The following is a 13,291-nucleotide window of genomic DNA, read 5'->3' on the forward strand; positions in this document are numbered from 1 at the left end:
TAATAAGAATGGAGTTGAAGTTAAAAAAACTCTAATGACCCTTTCAACTCTAAATCTATGAGCCTTATGATTTTACATAATGTTTTTGAGTCCGTTGCTATCCCTAGCTTGTTTTTCAATTTACTAACTTTCCATTATCCTTTCATGAAATAATTTTTTTTTAATTTCCAAAGCACTGTTTTACTCAGTTGTCCTTAATTTCAATTAGTTTCTTTAAGAAATAGTTCTCTCGCAGCACAATGTTGATGCCCAAGAAGAACCGAATTGCCATCTATGAACTCCTTTTTAAGGAGGGAGTAATGATAGCCAAGAAGGATGCCCACATGGCAAAGCACCCCAAGCTGGCAGACAAGAGTGTACCCAATCTCCATGTCATGAAGGCCATGCAGTCTCTAAAGTCTCGTGGCTATGTTAAGGAGCAGTTCACATGGAGGCATATCTACTGGTACTTCACCAATGAGGGCATTCAGTACCTCCAGGATTACCTTCACCTGCCCCTTGAGATTGTGCCTGTCACATTCCATAAAAGTCATCCTGAGACAGGAAGGCTGAGGCCCGAAGGTCTGGAGGGTAAGCGACCAGCCCGGCTTACTCGGGGTGAAGCTGACAGAGACACATACAGATGAAATGCAGGTCCCCCTGGTGCTGACGAGAAAGCTGAGGCTGGGGCTGGGTCAGCAACAGAATTCCAATTTAGAGGTGGATTTGGTCGTGGACATGGTCAACCTCCTCAATAAAATCTGTAGAGATATGTTTCATATTGAATAAAATTTGGGGAAAACATTAAAAAAAAGAAATAGTTCTCTCAAATATGATCAGGACTTGCCAAGTTTTACCAACTAACCAAAGGTTAAAATAACAAGCTTACCTGTGTCTACACAGGACAATATACCAAGTTGGTCTGCACAATCTGTTCTGATGAGAATTTTCCTCTTTTAGCATTTTAAAAATTTTCTTCCTATTTATTTTCTGATTAGACTGTGGGCATAAGTGCCTACCACTTCCAAACTACTAGAAGTTAGACTACACCAATTGAACTTTTTACTTTCATTGTTTGCATTTACCTAAAGAAACAACTTTATTCTTTTTTAGAATCAAATTCTCTTTGGATTCTTTTATTGTTCATCTCTCTCTCTTTTTAATCCACCTAAGCCTTTTATCATGTCTTATATTATTTTCAATTTGCTCTTATTCTCTGAACAGTTACTTTATAAAGATTTGCTTTCCCAATTATTTACCCGTATTTTAAATTTGCCCTTATCATCACTTCTTTCATTTCAGATTTTCCTTTAGTGTCTTTCAACTTTCTCTTATCCTTTCATCTTTTCGCAAACATTTTTGCAATTCCATCATTTCTCTCTGATTTACCATTAAAGTTTATGCATCAGTTTCCATCTGTCCTTTTCCAGTTTCTTGATCTGATTTTGATTCTCTTTACTCAGCACTTTTTGAAGTTTCCTTTTGGGTTTTTTTTCTCTTTTTCCACTTTGTTCTCCCATTTTCATTTTCTTTCCCAAGTACTGCCATTTGTTCTCATTGGTATGTTGAACTTGGGAATGTCCATTGTTCCTTTAATTCTTCAAAATCAGCGACACCTCTTTTCAGCTTTTGCCTTTTTTCACCATTTCTTCGGTTTTAACACTTTTGTCATTTGCCTTTTCAGAATTTCATATTATCCTTTTGCCATGTTTCAATTTCATGCTACACTGAAGTTGTAACTCTTCTCAAAGGCCTTTCTCTTTTTGTCATTATTTACTTTCCTTTATCTGTTTTGGTTCTATTTTCAGTTTTTTCTCCTATACCATTCCAAAACCACTTGGACATTTTTGCTATTGCTGCATTTCTTGTTAACTTTTTCTTCTACTCTCTCTCCTCCATCCCTACTACCTCCCCAGCCTCAGCCTAGTTAAAATATCTACTGATGCTGACACAATTTGTGCCATCATTTCACTAAAATTTTACAGGTTTTAATTTGAAATTTTACTAAATTTAATCATTCAGAATTTGCTGGTCACAGTTTCTTTTCTTGCCATTTTAGTATTCCACTAAGTTTAAAATCAAATTTTAACTGCCTTTTTTATTTCTATACTTAGCTAACATTTTGTATCTCTATTTTTAATGATGCATTCAACAATATAATTTTTACGCATCTGGTGCTTTCCACATTTTCTTTCTCTTATTGTTAATAATTTTGACTTTTGCTCTAGATAGTGTTTTTCTGCCTAACATTCATTATTTTTGTTCCAGTTGCCATATTTTAAGTAAACCAATGTCACTGCACAAAGAATCATTGGAGTTGGAGAGGGGGAATGGAGGGTGGTGTTAATAGCCCACCATCTGACTAGAAGACAAGCCATAATATGTTCCTATTCTCAATACCTGTAGAATGAATAATATCTTCTATAGGACAAGCCTCTCTATTGAGCTCTACCTCTGGCCAACAAAACTGGTACTGATGATTTTTTTCTCTCTCTCTTTTTCAATTCGACCATCACCCTCCAACAACTGTCAAATCCCTTTTATATGCAATTTCATAAAAGAAACAGTAAAAACTCCAGATGCAATAAAAGAGGCAGAGTAGCCTGATGGATTAAATACATGTTAAAGTCAGAAAGAACTGAGTTCAAATCCTTGTAACCTTTGATTCTAGTTCAAATCAAACTTATACTCAATGTGCTTTCAGTAACTCATCAGGACTTATTTGCCATCTCATCATAGATGAATTGCCTGTTTAGTCACAAAATAGGAAGTTTTATCTGCATAGTATCTCTTAGTACAACATTAAGATGTGGCTCTTGAGTCTGTGATCATAAGTACTTCCACACACAAAAAAAAGTAAAGGAGAATGTCTGTGTTTGGGTTTTTACTGGAAAGAAATTGTTTCCACATATTCAATTTTAAGATGTATTCATTTTTGCTTCTTCTTAACGCTGTGCTTATGAAACTCATTCTCAATGTGTGAATGGCATCATTTCTCTTCCTGGATCTTCCTTCTGCTTCCCCCGACAGATTTTGACCCCTTGTTAAGTAAGTGGCATCTTTCCAGAGAAAATGATTAAATTAAGCTCCTGCTTTGCAATCAGAATCATTCAAAATAAAAGTGCCGTGTTCTTCATGTAGCATATAAGAGGAAAGAACCTGAAAGATGAGAAGCTGATGTCTGTATATCAATAGAATTTAATTTTCATTGATTATTTTTAGCCATGAACTTTTTAACTATGTATAGAAGTTCTGTATCATAAGGAGGCAGATAAAATTCCTGGGGTCCCTACTGGTAAAGTGACTTTCCTATTTTCACACATGTAGTAAGGGAAAAAGTGAGGATTTGAATACAGATCTTTTGACTCTAAATATATGTCTCATTTCCCTGCCAAATAACTCCTTTTTCCCCCTGGAGGTATGGGGATAGGAACTACTTTTCATTTCCACAAAACCTCTGGAATAAGGTAGAGGACATGTTAACAGTAGAACCACTAGCCAAGCAAAAGAATGATGTAACTCCTGACTCCTCTAGGAATACTGGAAAACTATGAGAAGGGCGTGGAGGATAGCAAAGGTATAGTGACAGTATGGAGATCTACCAAATAAGACTTTGAAATTTATTAAGAGATAATAATCTGTTGACTAGAGACTTTTGGCCAACTCAACTGAAAATATTTATTCTCTATATGGATTATAGGATTTAGAACTGCTAGGGATTTCAGGGTCATCTAGTCATCACAGGATCATATCTTTAAAACCAGAAGCCATCTCTAGTCCCATCTTCTCCTTTTATAGACAGGGAAAGTAAAGCCCAGAGAAGTTAAGGAAGCTGTTGAAGGAATAATTGACAAAGATCAAATTTGAACTCAGATTCTAAATCCAGCTTTCATTTCATAGTTCGATACCGCCTTGATTCTGTGATGGTCCATAGACTGTTTGACATTAAAAAAAAGATTGGTTTCTGATTTCAACTTGTTGTGGCCTAGCGAGCTTTTCTATTTCTAACTTGTCTTTGTTGTCATAATAAAAAAAAAACACAAAACAAATTAAAAGGAGATGCAGATGCTTCAGCTTATAAATCTATTTAAGTCAATCTCCATTTTAAACAAAGAAGAAAACTTTGAAACAATGCAAGATCAGGTTTTGGGGGTTTATTTCTTAATGTTTTACCTTTTTTGACAGTGATGTTATATTAAGTTTTTATTTGGTGGCTGCCGAAGGATTGGCAGTAGCCATAGAAATCTATACCTGACGTATCTTGCTTTTAACAATCCTCAAGAAAGCAGCCTCACATGTAATTAACTAATTAACTAGCAAGATAACATAATATATAATTTGTTCCCCAGGTGATGCTATATTCAGTCCACCAACTAAGACTAGAAACTGTCTAGGGCACATTCAATAGTTTTCCCAATGGCTATAGTATCCCCAGGGCTCACCAAAATGTACTAGACTAAAAGCTCCAAGACTACTTCCCCATCCTAAGAGGTATAGAGCTTGGAAACTTTTGTTAATACACACACACACACACACACACACACACACAAGTATGTGTGTGAGCATGTGTGTGTGCAATCTAAGGGCTAACAAGTGAATACTGCTGTGAAATATCAAAATTATGACAATTTATCAGTGGCCCCACAAAAAAAGACCTTGAGGAAACCTTCACTTACTAATCTCATTCTTAAAACTTAGAAAATTGAATTTTCAGTGAATGCACGGTTTATTAAAACATAGTAGAGTACAGAATTATAAAGGAGTTTTCATAAATAAACAATGAAGAAATCACTTCACCTTGGCATCTTCCCCAAATTTCTTTCCAGTCAATAGAAGGGGAAAAGAATAAGGAAGGGATTAGTTAGCTGGAACCTGTGGAGATTTATTTGCTCACCACAAGCAAAGAAAACAAGGAGGGGGTATTGAGGCTTAGGAAGAGCCCCCTGACCCCTTTTTACTAGGAGCTAATATTTTATGATAGCTGCAAATCTAGTCTGGTCCTTTATTACCTTGCATTCCTAGCACCTTGAGTACATTTTCTTGGCAATGTAGAAGATAAATTCCTTTGTTAAAGGGTGGCAGAGTTGGGGTTTTGTATAGGAGGCTAGAGAAGAGAACAGAAAATTTGGAATGGCTAATATAGTGATTGCTATGTTTATGAATGATGTCATGTTGAATTTACCAAGCTCAAAAATATTATAGGATCTTCTCAGAGAGATCTAGGATTATTAAAAAAAATGATCTACCTAACAATCCAAAGAAGAAAACTGGAGGGATGAAAATTGCCTTTTGTCCAAACTATGACATGCATCTGAATGGCTATTCTATTGCGTTAGTACCGATCTTTCAACAGGAGAAACAGAGAAGAGTAAATTTGTGTTTTGTGGTCAAAATGCTATGTATCATTAGTTTATTTGGCCCATATGACAGCTCTGTCGTATAGGTATTTCAGAGATTATTATCCCTCTTTTATATGTGAAAAACTAAGCGATTTGTCCAGAATCATATGGTTTGTAAGTGTTAGAGATGGGATTCTTATCTAGGTCTCTCCTAAAAACAAATCTAACATGCTTTTTACTATACCACATTGCCTATTTAATGATCCCAAATTGATTACTAAGGTAAAGACCTGCTTGCAAAAAAAAGTTTTCCCAATTGCACCATAATACTGACCACAGTATCTGAGAAATAAAAATTGCTAGCAACACAAATATAGAGAGATGTAACAACAATGCTCCTTGCAGCTACTGTGGAGGGTTAAGAGCAACAACAGCAGCACATGGGAGGGCTGCTACCACAGGTTCTTTGATCTGCTTTCCTAAGGAAAGCAACCTTACAATCTCACTTTAAATTAAACATACCTATATCATTCACTTAGTTCAGGGGGAAAAGCACCCTGAACTTCAGAGAAAATACAAAGAGAAATTACAAGCAGAAATTATATAAACAGAGCAAATAACACAAATCAGCAGACAGGGCTTCTATAGCAATATATACATAGTTACCAGAGAGAGAAGTACCAACATCTGGGTTTTCAAAGCTGGGGGGCTCCTTAAAGGCTACCCAGAGTCTCATCTGGCTAAATCACATGAACATTCTTCCAACCAGTGAGGCCCAAAGCAAAATGCTAACCTCAGAGTATATATATACTTCTTCAGAGTCAGAGGACATCACAACCATGTGACTCAAACTCATGTGACTTAGGCTTTCTTGTGGCTTAAGCAGGTCATCAGAGACTTTTGATTCAATCAAAGGCAAGGCTCAATCAAAGGCACTTGACTGCCTTAGTGCTGAGAAGCACTCCAAAAGGAAAAACAGCAAAAAGTCCCACTTTGCTTGCCATTACAAGAGATTACTGGTAGGTGCAAATAAACTACAGAGTATTTTCAATGTTGGCCTATGTTCAAGAAATTACTTATAAAGGAATACGTGTGTGTGGTCAAAGAAAATATGATCACAATAAGAACGTAGGCCAATGATGTTTTGAGAGTGAGGGAGGATAAAAGAACATACCAAGTGTTTTTCTTGTGACGATATGTGTAAGACCTAAAGAAAGGCCTCTATCCTATTGCATCAATTCTTTGTGAGGGATCTTTGCAAAGCTAGAGCTACAAGTTATGTGGGAAGAGAAGGTATGGATAGGTGGTTCTCTGAATTGGTGGAGGGAATACTCACATGTACAACTTCATAGAGCCATTAAAGTATGGCAGTAATGAATTCACCTTGTTAGATTTGGTCCACTCTTATATACTATCGAGATCTTTTAGAAATCTGACTATCCTACAGTGTATTATCACAGTTCTCCCTCTCAGCTTCATACCATCTGCAGACTTGATAAATATGCCATCTACAATTTCTTCATGGGAAACAGATCTACAGAACAATAAACATGAAATAAATGATTTGATCTTTTTTTAAAAGATCTATTTTAAAACATTTTAAAAGATATGAATGATCAATACCAGTGAAATAATATAGTCTATAGGAATTATAAAGACTGATTGTAATAGAGCTTTGAGATGAATTAAACCATCATATTAAACTTTTGTTAAAGAGTGTAGTTAGGACATAGGCAGTAAAACCCAAGGACCCCAAAGTGGAATATCAACAAGTCAGACAAAAATATGTAATGAGATCTAAGTTCTTAGAGAGGTAGAAAGAAAGGTGCTATTTTAAGGGGTTGGAAAGTGGAGAGGGGGGGACAGGAAAGATCTTATCCACAGGGGCAGGTTGGGGAAGGCTTCCTAGAGAAGGAAGCATTTCGGTTAGTATTCAAATTATTGAAAGCTATAATCAGATTCCACTGGCAGCCTTTTGGGCTCTACTTCATGTACCTTCAGAAATCTAAGCATAATTTACCACCACTTAATTACTTAGTATATTGTTTCTCTCTCTAGCCTCTCTCTGCTCCAGTTTCTTTTTCACAGAGCTGCTAAAGTGATATACCTAAAGCACAAAAGTCACCATCTCATTCCCCTATTAAATAAACTCTTTTGGCAATGAAACTCCTTCAAAATCTGTGTCCCTTCTATCTTTCCAGGCTTTTTAGGCATTACTCTCCCTTCATACACTCTTTGGTAGAGCTAAATTGGCCTCCCTACTATTCCTCACAATCCACCTCCCATTAATATAACATCTCCAATATGAGGCCTTTCTTCTCCCACCTACCCACAGCTGCCAGTATATCTTCCCTCCACAGATTACAGATAGATAGATAGATAGATAGATAGATAGATAGATAGACTGATAGATATGTATTTGTGTATGTCTGTATATACACACATATATATACATATATATACATACAGCATTGTATATATTATACACACACATCTTTGTATATACTTATATATATACAAGTTGTTCACCCAATATGACATAAGTTTCTTTAAGGTAATAGTTTCATTGAGCTCCTCGAGGCCAGGGACTGTGTTTATTTTTCTAACCCTAGCATTGGCACAATGCCTGCCAAATAAGAGGTGCTTAATAAAGCTTACTGATTGATTGAAGTGCAATTTCAATTTTATGAAAGCATTTTCACTTTATTGAGTATCTGTATTTTTTTTAAAAATTAAATATTACCTTAAAACTAGAGAAAATACAGTGAGGGAATTACAACTGAGGGGGAATTACCTTTTCATTAGTCATTACTTATTTGAAAGAGCAAAAGACAACTACCAATAAGCCTGGCTCATTCCATTAAAGTATTTAGTAGATTAAAAAAACAACTTTGGAATGCTAGAGAAACTCTAGATGTATGTAAGCACTTTAGGGAATTGAGTAGCTCATGAAATATAACCAAGATAAATGTGAAAAATAATGGACATTGGCGAAAATAGTCTAAAAATCCTTATATTCCTTGATGGACACTGATCTGAAGTCTCCTTTGAGGAAAAAATGTCTTGGAGTCATTCTGTCTATTCGGTGTACTTTGGATTGCATGCCCAGTACATGTCAGCAGTTAAAAACAGAAAAAAGAAACCAGGTACATTAAGAAATGGACAGAAAAATACTTAAAATATTATAAATTAATGTCAAGATTGAACAATGGCAAACTGTAATAGCTAGATTAGTGGGCTCAACTCCAGCTTGCTTCTCCTTATAGATGTTTTAAGATATTCACTGGAAGAAAGCATGTATAATTGTATGTGTGTGTGAATAGACATAGATGAAAAATAAAAACTCAGAATTTGCCCCCAGTATCCAAATTTGAAAGAGCATAATGACTGCCCACACTCTACATCTCCTGGTACAAGAAAAATAGGATGTTATTTGCAACCAAAGGACCCATATGGTTATTTCCAACAGAAAGAGAATTAAATACTCCTAAAGCTTTAATTGTGTGGTTAGAGATTTCAAGTCTACATGGAAAAGAGGTCCAGCAATGGTCTCTAGGAAACCAGTGAATTTGGATAATGTTCACTGTGGGAAGTTTTCCAGTCCAGAAATGTCATCAATCTTATTGCCCCTTATTTTTTAGTGGTCTCATCGGAAAGCTCAAGAATTGACTAATGTTCTAACTTAAGTCCAGAAAGCAGTTCTGAACAAAGTGTTTATTCATTTATTTGTTTGCTTTTAACAAAGATTTGACTATTTTTGGCAACACATCACTTTACAAAATTCAGTTGTTTTCAAAAATAAAGATGTGTTAAACAAGTTCAGTTATTTTCTCCCAATCAGGTTTGTGTACATCCAGTCTAAATGGAGCTTCCCTTGAGATAGAAATCCTACCTAGGCAGAGATAAGTTAGATTCTTGAGTGAAGGGACTGCCCCATAGTTTTTTGCCATATGTTGCACATAATGGTGACTAATAAATGCTTATTGATTAATCAAGTGATTCTAAAAGTTAGATTTTTAGAGGGGTTCCATAGTTTCATGTTTGTATCTGCAGGGTACTCAAACATATAGATGAAAAGTGAAAAATACAGTTGGGTATTTGGATGGCTTGCTCACATGACATTTAGATGATTGAAAGCAATTTCTAGTTCACATATACATATTTGGCATTACACAGAAATTTTTAATTTGTTTTGGGAAGAAAGGACTTCATTCCAAGTTGTCAATCTGAATTTTTTCTTTGGTATAATATATTAGGTCCTGCTAGAGGTCAATGTGACAAATAGTATTGCTTTATTTTTAATGAGGCTATAATGCCATGACCAATAATAATGCTCTGAACTACACAAATTGAGATAGCATAATGGTGGTCAAATAGTATGTTTATGGCATGAAATATGCCTGTAGTAGAAATACTCACATCCAAGTTGAATATATTTGGTTCCATTGATAACTTCTAGACTGTGAGCTATTTCAGAACGGGGGCTTGCTTTCCTTTAGCACAGTGCTCGGTACTTAGTACGTGATTAATAAATGCTTTTAAATTCATTCATTTGCCTTAGAAATACATAGATAGGCTGATATACATACACATGCATATATGTAGATGTATATGTGTGTACGTATGTATATACCCAGCCAGTTTGAACATTTAACTTGAAATTAGTGGTTGACATGCTTGTTAATAATCCCTGTCATATAGACAGAAGCCCATTTTCTACTCCAGTGGGGCTGTCTTTAAATATGTCCTTCAGGGAAAGTAGACCAGACTAAAGTTTATGAACCCAGAATTAATATTTCTATATGGTTAAGCAGCCAGTTGTTAACTAATTGACTGTCATCAGCTCAGTGAAGACACTCAAAACATATATTGTAGATAGATTCAGTGATAGACAGGATAGGCTCTTGTGGTGCTTACTCCCTAATACTTTTAACCTAATTGCCCTACATGAGGGAAAGTGGCATGGTGGATAAAATGTTAACGGAGTCAGGAAGGCCTGAATTGGACTTTTTTTTTTACCCAACATCTAACTTCACTTCTCAGTCTCAGTTTCTTTATCTATTAAATGGAGATATTAATTCCATAAAATGGGAATTATAATACCTCTCAACACAGATAAAATGTGTAAAGTGTTTTACAAACCTTGAAGTGCTATGTGATTGTCAGTTGTTCATTTGAATTTTGTGTGCTTTCTTTTGAGGATGAATTTATGACTATTGTCTATAACTGAGGGTATATCTGCAAAAACAAGATTGATTCAGATTAAAAAATTATAATAGGCAGGTGAGTTAGTTGGTGCCATATTAGATTCCCAATATGATTATTTGCCAAGTACTTTTCTAACTTTCAAGGGCTTGTTTGACCAATTTTCATTATATTCATTGGTTGTATTTGATGACCTAAAAAATCAGTGAACCATCCATATTTTCAATTTACACCAGGATATGCCACCAGCATAGACATAAAGAAATAAAGATAGATTCAGTAGATGAAGTCAAAGCTACCTTTTAGAAAGGAAGAAAATAAAAGAAGGTAGAAATGAGAGAAGGAAGAAGTAGAAGGAAAGAAGGAAGAAAATTGCTTAAATTCAGTTTTTGAAAAATTTGCTAAGTATCTACCATAATATCATGCTGGGTATTTAGAGGCCAAAAAAGTTTCTATTTCTGTGCCTGAAACATTTGCCAGATTATTTGGGGTTACATTTGGGGTGATGTGAGCCTGGAGGTGAAGGCAATTCATATAAGACTAGTCCCAGAAGAATAGATGATTGGCAGCATATCCTAGAGAAGATAGCCAGAGTTTAAGCACTGAGAATTGCTTAATTAGCCTAACCTCACCCAAGATCTGCTAGCCTAATTTTCTTTGTTTGTATTACACACTATAACATATTTTAGCATCAACCCATCTTTTTTAGCATCAAGCCCCAAGACTCTGAAAAAGTGTTTTAGATAACCTATGAGGCATTTCATTCTCTAAAGAAACCAATTATATTTGAAATTAATAATTAAAAATTATAAATAGAACGAACAAGAAAACAGGCATACTCCATGTCCTGCGGGTAGATTTTTTTTTTTAGTACGGTGTATGGGGAATTAGGTGCAAAAAATCCATTTATGTTAATGGGCGTTGCATGTCTAATTTCTCACGGACCACACCGCAGATTTCCCCCTAGTGCCTTTGTTGGTACATGGGACCAGGAAAGAAGGAGAAAGTGAATGATTTATTTGATGGTCTGTCAATCATAATGGCAACCAGAGAAATTCCAAAGCTGTTTTTAACCTCTGTAGAAACAGCTAGTTAGACCATATGTTTTTTTTTTCTTCCTGCCAGATGCTGTCATTCATCAATTTCCTATTAAGAAAATGGGATTCTGCAAAAATCACTGGAGTTTTCCTCTTTTGTATATAAGCATTGCAGAAAAGATTGTACAGCTATTTGCTACTTCTGCAAAATAACTTCTGACACTCAGTAATCTTCATATTAATTTTCTGTGACCTTTAATAATGTGCATTATTATGTGTAGCCAGTGTACCATTCAGAATTATTATTTTAAAATTATCTTTAGCTTGCTTCTAAGCCTAGAGGTTAAAATCTATCTGTTTATGATAATCCAACCTGTAAGAATCATAGAAACTTAATGGCTATTTAAAAACCTCAGTAACCTCAATAAAAACACCCTACAGAGATTCAAGACAGGTAACATAATGTTTGAAAGTGAAAGTAAGCAGCATTAGCTGAAAGTTGATTACCCAAAGGATATGGAAGAAAGTGAATAAAAAACTGTACAGAATTTCTTTTTTTTAAGCAAGTGAAAGTCAAATTGATTAGTTGAGCAGCAAAATGTAAATGTTGTTAAGTCCCGGGTCTTTTTTGTCACACTTGAAAACATCTGCAAAATCAGAGGATTTATTTAAAAAAAAACTAGGATGAAACTCTTCCTCTTATAAATGTTATCAACATGTCATAAATGTTTGACACTGTTGTAAAGCAATTGTATTTTGTACTCAAATGAGTACTCAAATGAGTGCTCTAGATACAATAATACATTGACACACCATCATTTCTAATTTAGTTTTTCTGGAAGTAAGCATATGTGTACACACACATGTATGTATGTATATATACTTTTTCTTTGGAGGTTTCATTTGTTTGTTTGTGTCCCTCCCCTCCCCCCAAAATCTTGGAGTGTTTTCAAATGTTTGGCTGTCATATCATGCTCCATCAGCAAATCAGCTAACAGGAGATTCAGGATAGAGGTCCTTCTTTACCTAACTCCAATCGGCATCAGTTTGGCATGCCTTATTAATAGGAACTGACTCATTGACAAACAAGGCAAATAGCATCGAGAGCAAAGGGATGCTCTGAAATTCAGGATGGATCTCTTTCGATAGTTAAGCACTGTTCAAAATTCTGAATTTTCCTTGGCTGACAGCCAGTTTTAAACACACAGGGACTGCTTATTGTTTAAGATTTTGGTGGAAAAACCACACACACACACACACACACACACACACACCCATAACTTTACAGCTGTCAGACTTCGTTGTATCTGCTCCAGCCTAATAGTTTCAAGCCTAATTTTTTTAAAGGTCATGAACGAGCTATAATATAGTTTTTAACGTTTTAATTTTCTCTTTTCTCCCCTGCTGTTTTTTCCCCTGCTGGGATGACTCCACTTGTGAAGGTCAGGGGAATGATAATGCTGAGGCAGCTATGTCTTTTTATTCATAGGCCAGGTAGAGAGTATAGATACCCATAAATGTATGCCTCCATCGCACTGCATTGCTATTGACCCTTGCCCTGAGCTGAAGACAGCACCCTCTCTGGGGAGAACATGTGATTCACTTTCCAGGTAAGTGGAGTCCTGAAGTGTACTTTGCCCAAGACTGCCCATTGTATCAAATGATCTCTGGTGGCTGATTTTTTTCACTGCCTCTTTCTGAGCATGCCAACAAATTCTGTTTATTTCAGTA

The 13,291-nt window shown here is 35.6% G+C and overlaps 1 pseudogene; it reads left to right on the plus strand.

Annotated features, from left to right (window-relative positions):
* Positions 1-239: 239 nt before the first annotated feature.
* LOC118841551 lies at positions 240-737 on the plus strand (annotated as a pseudogene).
* The last annotated feature ends 12,554 nt before the right edge of the window (positions 738-13,291 follow it).

The sequence above is a fragment of the Trichosurus vulpecula genome, chromosome 3, assembly GCF_011100635.1.
Source record: "Trichosurus vulpecula isolate mTriVul1 chromosome 3, mTriVul1.pri, whole genome shotgun sequence".
NCBI lineage: Eukaryota > Metazoa > Chordata > Mammalia > Diprotodontia > Phalangeridae > Trichosurus > Trichosurus vulpecula.